Genomic DNA, 8,743 nt, shown 5'->3' on the forward strand with positions numbered 1-8,743 from the left:
TACAGAAGCACTCCTGCTTCGTCTATATAATGAAATTAATTAATTGTGTCACCTAAAAATCCAAATGAAGGTGGGAGCAAGCAAATAATAGTGCTGCAACTACTACTGTACTTGAAATAGAGTAGCAAGTTCATTGCATGAGCTCGAGGTTTTTACGCGTAAACCTCGAGTGCAGAAAAAAGAAAAGTTGTCTCCAACACTATTAACGTGTCGAGATGTCTAAAGAGTTGGTTCCCCATTGAAAAGAGAAATAAAATGCAAGTGACCAATGCAATAAATACCCTATGAATAAATAGGCACCGAATTAGTTGGCCTTTCCACCTATACATATATCTCACTTCTGCACCTTTCCCAATCATGCCCAAAATCAAACAAAGAAAAGTTGATCAAAGTGGCAATGGAGAGAATTAGTGTTTTTGTTACCCTTTTGATAGTGTTGATTGTAGTAGGAAAACAAGTGCATAATGTTAGTGCAGATAACCCTTATGCTTGTTGGGGTGGCTGTTACAATCAATGTATTATTTTGAGCTTTCAAGCTGGTGTAACACCAAACAGCAATAATCCTTGTTATGTGCAGTGTTTAAGCAAGTGCATTCCTCGTTCTGCTGCTGAATACCAAAACTACTGCAAGATTGGTTGTTCTTTAGAGCTCTGTGTTCCCACTCGCTCTGGTATAAATTTTCATTTTCGTTTATGATTCACCCTCTACTTTAATTTACACATATTTGTTTTCGTTAGAGTCCCACATTGGTTGAGAGTGTGTGAAATAGTGAAAAAATATCGTTATCTCGTTATAGGTTATATCATTAACTAGCTTTCGAGATTGAGTTAAAGTTTAAATTTTATTTTATTAATCAATTACAATTATATGAATTTATTGATTAAAGAAATATTCTTTTAAACCATTCAGTGTAGTGGAATTTTATTTAATTCTTTTTTTATTTGGCAGATGCGGGTGCAGATCTGGATAAATGCTTTGGCAATTGCGGAAACGTTTGTAGGGCTTAGAAATATGTATTTACCACAATGTGTGCTATTGGATGTGGTCTCACTTTTTTTTTTCCCAATCTTTTACCAAATAAATAAATGGTTCTTTGTAGTTGGCAATTCAGGTGAAAGTGAAGAGTTTGATTAGTGCTGTATTTGTTTACTCCCTTTCTGTCATTTTCCTCTTTTTCTAATGTTTCCTTCAATTATCTCCGATCAGTTACTAATTGGAAAACTTCAAGTTATCTACCACCTACTTCTTCTCCGTTTTATGGTTATGTTATACAACCAATAGGAATTCAACAAAGACATCTTGTTGTTTTACGAATCCTCGATTACACGCTTTTGGCTGGCAAGTTAGCTTCGCCTATTTCATCTATAAATAAATATTTTAATTTGCATACATGCGACATTAAATGCGAATAATATTTTTCCGTCCTATATTACAGCCAAAACAAGTTTTTAGTAATTCAGCTATGAACCTCGTACGTCCTTGAAATTCCAAAGCAATGAGGAAAGAAACATACAATCAATGGGTTCAACTAAACCAACATATGTCAAACTTTAAATTCGTAACTGTACATATATATATGATGGTTCCATAATAAAAAGTAAAATTTATACTCAACAAATTTAAATTATGAATTCGTCCCAAGACCATGACCAGGCTATTATTAAAATATATCCTAACAATTCATCAACTAGACCATGATCTCTACTTCAGAACAGTCTGTAAACAAAAAATTTCTTAATTACGTCATAGGTGGCACCTTTCTTTTATATCAAACCAAAAAAATTTACACAGAATAGAGGAATAGAGGAGGACCTTCCACCTCGCCTCTATAGAATAATTTGTATGTGTATTGGGAAAAATCAAGTTAATATATATCGAATTAATTATGTGATGACATGTCAAACAAGCAACACTACAACACCCTATTTACATTCATATAGAGGTTCAGCTCTGGCATTATTGATGTCATAACTTTGCCTCTTTCATTCAGCAGCGAAACTTCATTTACTGTAATTTTCTCAAATTAAAATATATACCATTCAACACCTTGGATTTCTTCGGAAACTTTAAATTACTTGACCTAATCAAGTGTGGAATTTTGGGACCTTTGAAACGACACGTGTTCCCATCTTTTTCTTTTTCTCTTTTCTTTTGATAAGTTGTTAAAGTATTAAAAGTAATACTGGAGTGAATGTCAAAAAGGTATAGAGGTACGTTACAACTTACATGTAGAATATTACTCCTCGTTCTACTTGATGTTCGACCATTTCAATACATTTACTTAATTCTTCAAAATGTCTCAATGATAAAGTAAAACATTTATTATACAGTAGGTTAAAAAAGTTGTTAAAGTATAAAATTCCACTCCAGAAAGAGTAATTCACTTTTCATAAATTTGGTTGGCAAGGTCAATTTTGTCCTTTGGGATATCCGGCTATGGAGGAAACACAAATGTAGGCTTTTGTTGTTAAATAAAGATTGTTGCCTAAACGGTGATAATTATTGTCCCTAAAAGTTCAATTCACATGTCTAACTTCGCCCTAGAATTTGACAATATAGATAGATACATTTAGTAACCTGCTAATTTGCTATGTACCACTCCCACAATAGACATCCCACCTGCTTAAGTTGTTTTCCTAATTACTCCCTTCATTCACTTTTACTTGGTATGTATACTAAAAATAGATTTTCATTTTTAAGAGACATGAAAAGTCAAAACATGCCAAGTAAAAGTGAACGGAGGGAGTATTTTATTAAATATCTGACAATCTTATAAAGTCTAGGTTATCCCTCATTCGTTACTTTTATTCGAGTAATAGCTTGTTTGGCTAAACTTTTGAAATTTAGAGCCCATTTGGATATAAGAAATTTTTTCTTTTTTTTTTTCAATTTTTTCTTCACTTTTTACTGAAATCAGCGTTTGTTCATAAAATTTCCAATTTTCACTTAAAGATGCATTTTGGAATTTTCGAAAATTTAAAAAACTCCAAAAAGTTGTTTTTCAAAATTTTCACTCAGATCACTCATAAAAATTCAAAAACAACCCAAAATGATATTCATGTCCAAACACAACTCAATTTCAAATACCATTTTCGTTTGAAATTTTTTTTCACTTTTTTTATTTTACAATTCTTATGTCCAAACACCCACTTATTTATTTGAAAAATCTATTTTAATTACAAGTATTTTTTGAAAAAAATACTTTTGAAGAGCAACAATTTGTGTTCGACTAATCAAGTTGAAAGCACTTTTGCCAATATTAGAGGGAAAAGCTATAGGACAAAGTTACTTTTTCAATTTTTGCTATTACTCAAAAGCACTGATTTAATTTGTTCCTAAAAGCTTGGCCAAAGACTTTAAGCAAAATAAGCATTTTTTAAAAATAAATATTTCTTTTAAAAAAATAAGCACTTTTAATTTCCCTGAAATTTGACCAAACCTGCTAGCACTTTTTGTCGCCACTCCAAGCTTTAGGAAAATAAAATATAAAATAATTTCACAAAAAGAATTGATTTTGACATTTTAGTATGTACAATAATATATACGGTTTATTATATGACGTAAGATCAGCATCAAAGTATTACTATAACATTATATATATGTTTTTAGTTACTATATTTGGGTTGGCTAGAAAATGTATTATAATTTAAAGGATTTAAAAATATTTGTACTTCAAGTATTCAGTTCAGGGATAATAGCAGTTTTGATCCCTACGTTATTGATGAATTCTTATTTTGAGCTTGTAATATGTCAGTAAGCATATTTAACATTGACTTCATTAAAATGTGTGTTTTGGTTCTTTTATATAAAATATATGTTATATTTAGATTATTTTAGAACTGTATTACCCTAAAAAATATGACACATGGTGATAAATGATTTAACAGTCAATAATTCATTAAATTTGCAGAGGTTCACAAGCTAAGGATCAAAAGTGCACATTTCACTTAAGAGTTCATTACTCAAATGTTCACTCAACTATCCTAAGTTACCTCCTAAAGTCACTTTTCTTTCGTTTGTAACAACAAAGTCACTGAACTATGCATATAGCACTCAGAAAGTCACTCAACTAGATTTTCCAAAATTTGGATTGCAAAATACCTATTTTACCCTTTAAATTATAAACATTTATCTTCTTTTTATTTTTTTTAAAAAACTTTTTAATATATGATTTTTGCCTTTTTAATTTATATTATGGACTTATCTATAGAATAAATAAATATTATTCATAAATTAAAAAAAAAATTATTTAAGCATATATAATGTTGGAATAACAAAATAATGAGCAGGGTAAAAATATTAATAAGAATAATTTGTTCGTAATAATAATTTTAGTATTAACAACAAAAATTCAAAAGTTTATTTACAAAGTTCAGAATGAAAGAAAATAAAGGTTGTAAAATATATATTTCATGCACGTAATATAAAAATACTTATTTAAATAAAGATATTTTTACAATATACATTATATATTCTTGAAAATTATGCTCAATTATGTTAAAGCTTGTAGAATATTATTCATTAAATGCTACCGGGTGACAGGCATGTATTTCATCTTTATGAGCATTATTCTTTCCGGTAAAAATGAAATAGTTGACTTCGGTCTTAGCTATCCCCTGCCTTCGGTTCCACGTGTCACCCTCTTATGCAATGACTTAACATAACATATTTTACCCTATACAGATAGTTGCCCTGCTTTCCGGTGACATAACTTTATATCGTCGGAAAGTTGGTAGAAACATAATAATATAATTGAGCATAATTTTCAAGAATATATAATGTATATTATAAAAATACTTTTATTTAAATAAGTATTTTTATATTACGTGCATGAAATATGTATTTTATAACCTTTATTTTCTTTCATTCTGAATTGTGTAAATAAATTTTTGAATTTTTGTTATTAATACTAAAACTATTATTACGAACAAATTGTTCTAATTAATTTTTTACGATGCTCATTATATATGCTTAAATACTTTTTATTTTTTAATTTATAAATAATATTTATTTATTCTATAGGTAAGTCCATAATATAAATTAAAATAGGGAAAAATCATAATAAAAAAAAAATTAAAAAATAAAAAGAAGAAAAATGTTTACAATTAAAATAGGTATTTGGCAATCCAAAATTTGAAAAATATAGTTGAGTGATCTTCTGAGTGCTATATGCATATATAGTTCAGTGACTTTGTTGTTATAAACGAAAGAAAAGTGACTTTAAGAGATAATTTGGGATAGTTGAGTGACCATTTAAGTAATGGACTCTTTCAGTTAATTGAAGGTTAATATACTTAATCACATATTACAAGAACCAAAGTCAAAATTTATCAATATTTCAGGGTCTAAAAGTTGTGCAAATTTTCACTTAATGAAGCATCCTTGACATTGTTCACATATTGGAAATTTTCAAATTTAATTTCTTTACGTTTATTTAGTAATTTGGAAAACTCAAAAATTAATTTCTTATCTATTCGGCAACCAAGCATGTCCTACCCCATTTTGCTATGTCAGGTATGATGGCGAGAAAGGAAGGTGCTATTTCTCAAAAATGTATCACGGCTAGTATTATGTCCTACCCCTTAGTCAGCCCCAAAAAGTGATATCGAACGCAGGATGAAAAATCCAAAAAAAAAAAAAAAAACAATCGTGACTTTGTCAAGTTTGTATTTCCTTAGGAGCCTACCTTTGACTATCACTAGCTAGTTGAAAACCAGAAACGAAGATGTCCGAAGCACAACCTTTAAGACTCGCTATGGAAATTATAAATTCGTTGTGACGTCTGTTAGGCTAATTAATGCACCTTCAACATCCATGGACCTTCTGATCAGAGTTTCTAAGCATTTCCTCAACACTTTTGTGTAATACAAAACAACGACATATTGTTGTAGTCCAGCAGCCAAGCGGAGCACGAGGAGCATCTGCAAACGGCATGTATTGCAAACACTTATGGGTCGTTTGGTAGGGTGTATAAGAATATTACGGAATAAGGTGTATTAATAATGCAGAGACTAGTAATGCATGGGTTAGTAATGCAAGCATTAGTTATGCAAATATTGTTTCTTATCTACTGTTTGGTGTGGTTTATTAAAAATTATAATGCATTGCATAATTTTTAAGAAAAATAGTTGTTTACAAAAATGTTCTCCATATTCTCTAGCTTTAAGGGACTTTAAGGACAACTTTGTCTTTAACCATACTAATGCATGCATTAACAACCTTGATATTACTAATGTCATGGTTTTCTATGTATTGCTTATACACAGATTAATACTAAGTATGATGTATAACTAATACAAGCATTAGTTATACACAGATTGAAAAAATATACCAAACAAGGTATTAGTAATGCACAGAGCTAATGCTTGCATTATTTTTCCTAATACCTCCTACCAAACGACCCCTTAGAGTGCAATAGTTACATGCTAAGCACATTCAAAGTGTGAGTTTTGTCTAGTGACCACGGCACTCCTGAGCCACATTGTTTCTAGAGAGAGAGCATCTAAGTAGATCCTAACAAGATTGAGACAATGCAGAAATGGCCAAGATGCATAACTCCTACGGAGATCCAAAGACCCTTAGATTTAGTAGGGTGCTTGTTTGACTCAAAAGATATTAGAACCTTTTTGAATAAATCAATTGAAGAAAATGAAGAGGTAAATCTTAGCTAAGCATAATAAACTCTAGAACGAAAGGTGTAAAAGGTAAACACAATAGATAATATTTCTTGATCATGTGAGAATGGGTGATCGAACATTAAGGATACCAATCGTTTATGTAGAAAAATATTACAGCCAATGTTCTTAGCTAAAAAAGCAAAAGCCCCCCTTATGAGGATGTTTTTCCGTTATATATAAGGGGCAAACCCCTTCTAAACCCTAAAAAATATATCATAGCGAATATTCAAAAGAATATCCCTAATGCCCCTTATTGGGCCTACACTACTGTAAAAGTCGTACAGTCTCTGTTCGCTTGTTTGTCGTCCTCCACAGGACGTCGAAATACGAGGATCTCGTTGTCTGTCGTATTCGTCAATGGTCGTGGTCGTCCAAATTTGGACCCATACAGTTAGTCCCTCCGCTTGTCGAGGTTGCAACTTGGTGCGTCCTTGATAAGCGGACACCACCCACTCTTGTAGAGAAATTTGGTCTTACGAAGCATTATGGTTTGTCCAATAATGGGAGGTCGGCGTGCTCAACAAGACACCGGATAGTGTATCTTATCGGAAAATGACGTCATCTCCACGTGCGTCATCATTATGCATGTTTTCGAGACAGGGGTTGAGGGCTTGTCGCTTCGATTTCGGTGCCACTCTGCAGCCTTCCGCTTCGATTCTGGCGCCACCCAATCCTATAAATAGGTGGAGGGTTTGTTTTTTCAAAAACTCTTGGCCATTTCATTTTCGGTTATCCTTTCTCATCTCTCCCGTGTTTGCTCTAGCGATTTTTCTGCTTCCTTTTCTCCCATTCTTTGTTCACAGCTTTCTCTGCTATTTTAATACCTTTTTCGTTGAAGATATGCCTAGAACACATTGATCCCATGAGGGGATTTCTAACGCCACCCCGTTGTCCGTAGCGCTCCCTTCTGGCGGTGAGGACATGTCGGTAGAAGAGGGGGACAACTTTCCCGCTGTAGAGGAGTTGCTGCCGAGACACCCCATGTCTCGAAGTGACTTTCTCAAGGATCTTCCTCCTACTCCTATCCCCTGCTCTCTGAAACGAAACAAGTTCATATCGATGCTCTCCGTACAAAATATAACATCCCCGCTCATGTTGATATGGTTCTAGCGGGAAGGGACTTCGTGGAAGTCCATAAACCTGGGTACTGTGCTTTTTATGAGTACCCCTTCGTAATCAGTCATTCCTTCCCTTTCTCCCGTTAGCGGAAGAGTTTTGTCGATTCTATCAGGTTTGCCAGGTACAGCTTTCCTCATACACGCTTAAAGTACTCATGTTGTTGACAAAGTACGCGGAGTTGGCGGGGTGCGAGGTTACCGTTCCCCACCTTCTGCACTTGTTCTCACCTGGCTTTCATAGGGGCACTATGGTGTATTTGAGGCACCGTGGGACAAAAGGGCTGGTGGTTACGACCGACGATCGAGCAAGTCGCAAATTTTGGCATAAGTATTTCTTTGTCAAAACCGAGCACATTGTATCTGACCCCGCTAGGTTTCCGGAACGGTGGAACGAGAATTGTAAGTGTCGCCACTTGTTTTACTCTTTATTTTCTTCTTCATTCATTATAGCGTCTGTTTACTTCTCGTTTGCAGCTATGGGGCATCCACCCCGCCCTATTACAAGTATAAGGGATTGGGTAGCCCGTTTATTACCCTATGCAGTGGAGACCCGAGATTGGCCCGCTTTTGTGAAACATTTTGGGCTGAGAGTTTCATTTGGAAAGTGTCTTCCCCTGTATCACTTCGTTGATTACATATTGTTATCTATTGATACGAGTCTTTATGATAATAGATCGAGGAGCTTCTAGACGGAAGGCCCCAGTCCCTGCATTTCGACAGGCTGTCGCTGCTGCAGGAATGTAATTTACCTTGAGTAAGTCCGTCCGAGAGGGTCGTGCTCAATCGATATAGATAGGAGATCCTTCTCGTGATATGGTCGTGAGGAAAGAGACATCTTCCGTACCGAACCGTCACCTTATGGACGAATCCTCTAATGGGGATGAGTCGTTACTGAGGAAAATGAGGAGGGTTGAGCTTGGGAAGGAAGTGGCCATGGATACTGGTAA

The 8,743-nt window shown here is 33.8% G+C and overlaps 1 long non-coding RNA gene across 1 annotated transcript; it reads left to right on the top strand.

Annotated features, from left to right (window-relative positions):
• Positions 1-353: 353 nt before the first annotated feature.
• On the top strand, positions 354-1,239 carry LOC104219128 (uncharacterized). The gene is made up of 2 exons (XR_011401788.1): positions 354-671; positions 950-1,239. It is a non-coding gene; the product is annotated as an uncharacterized lncRNA (long non-coding RNA).
• The last annotated feature ends 7,504 nt before the right edge of the window (positions 1,240-8,743 follow it).

This window comes from Nicotiana sylvestris, chromosome 8 (assembly GCF_000393655.2).
Source record: "Nicotiana sylvestris chromosome 8, ASM39365v2, whole genome shotgun sequence".
NCBI lineage: Eukaryota > Viridiplantae > Streptophyta > Magnoliopsida > Solanales > Solanaceae > Nicotiana > Nicotiana sylvestris.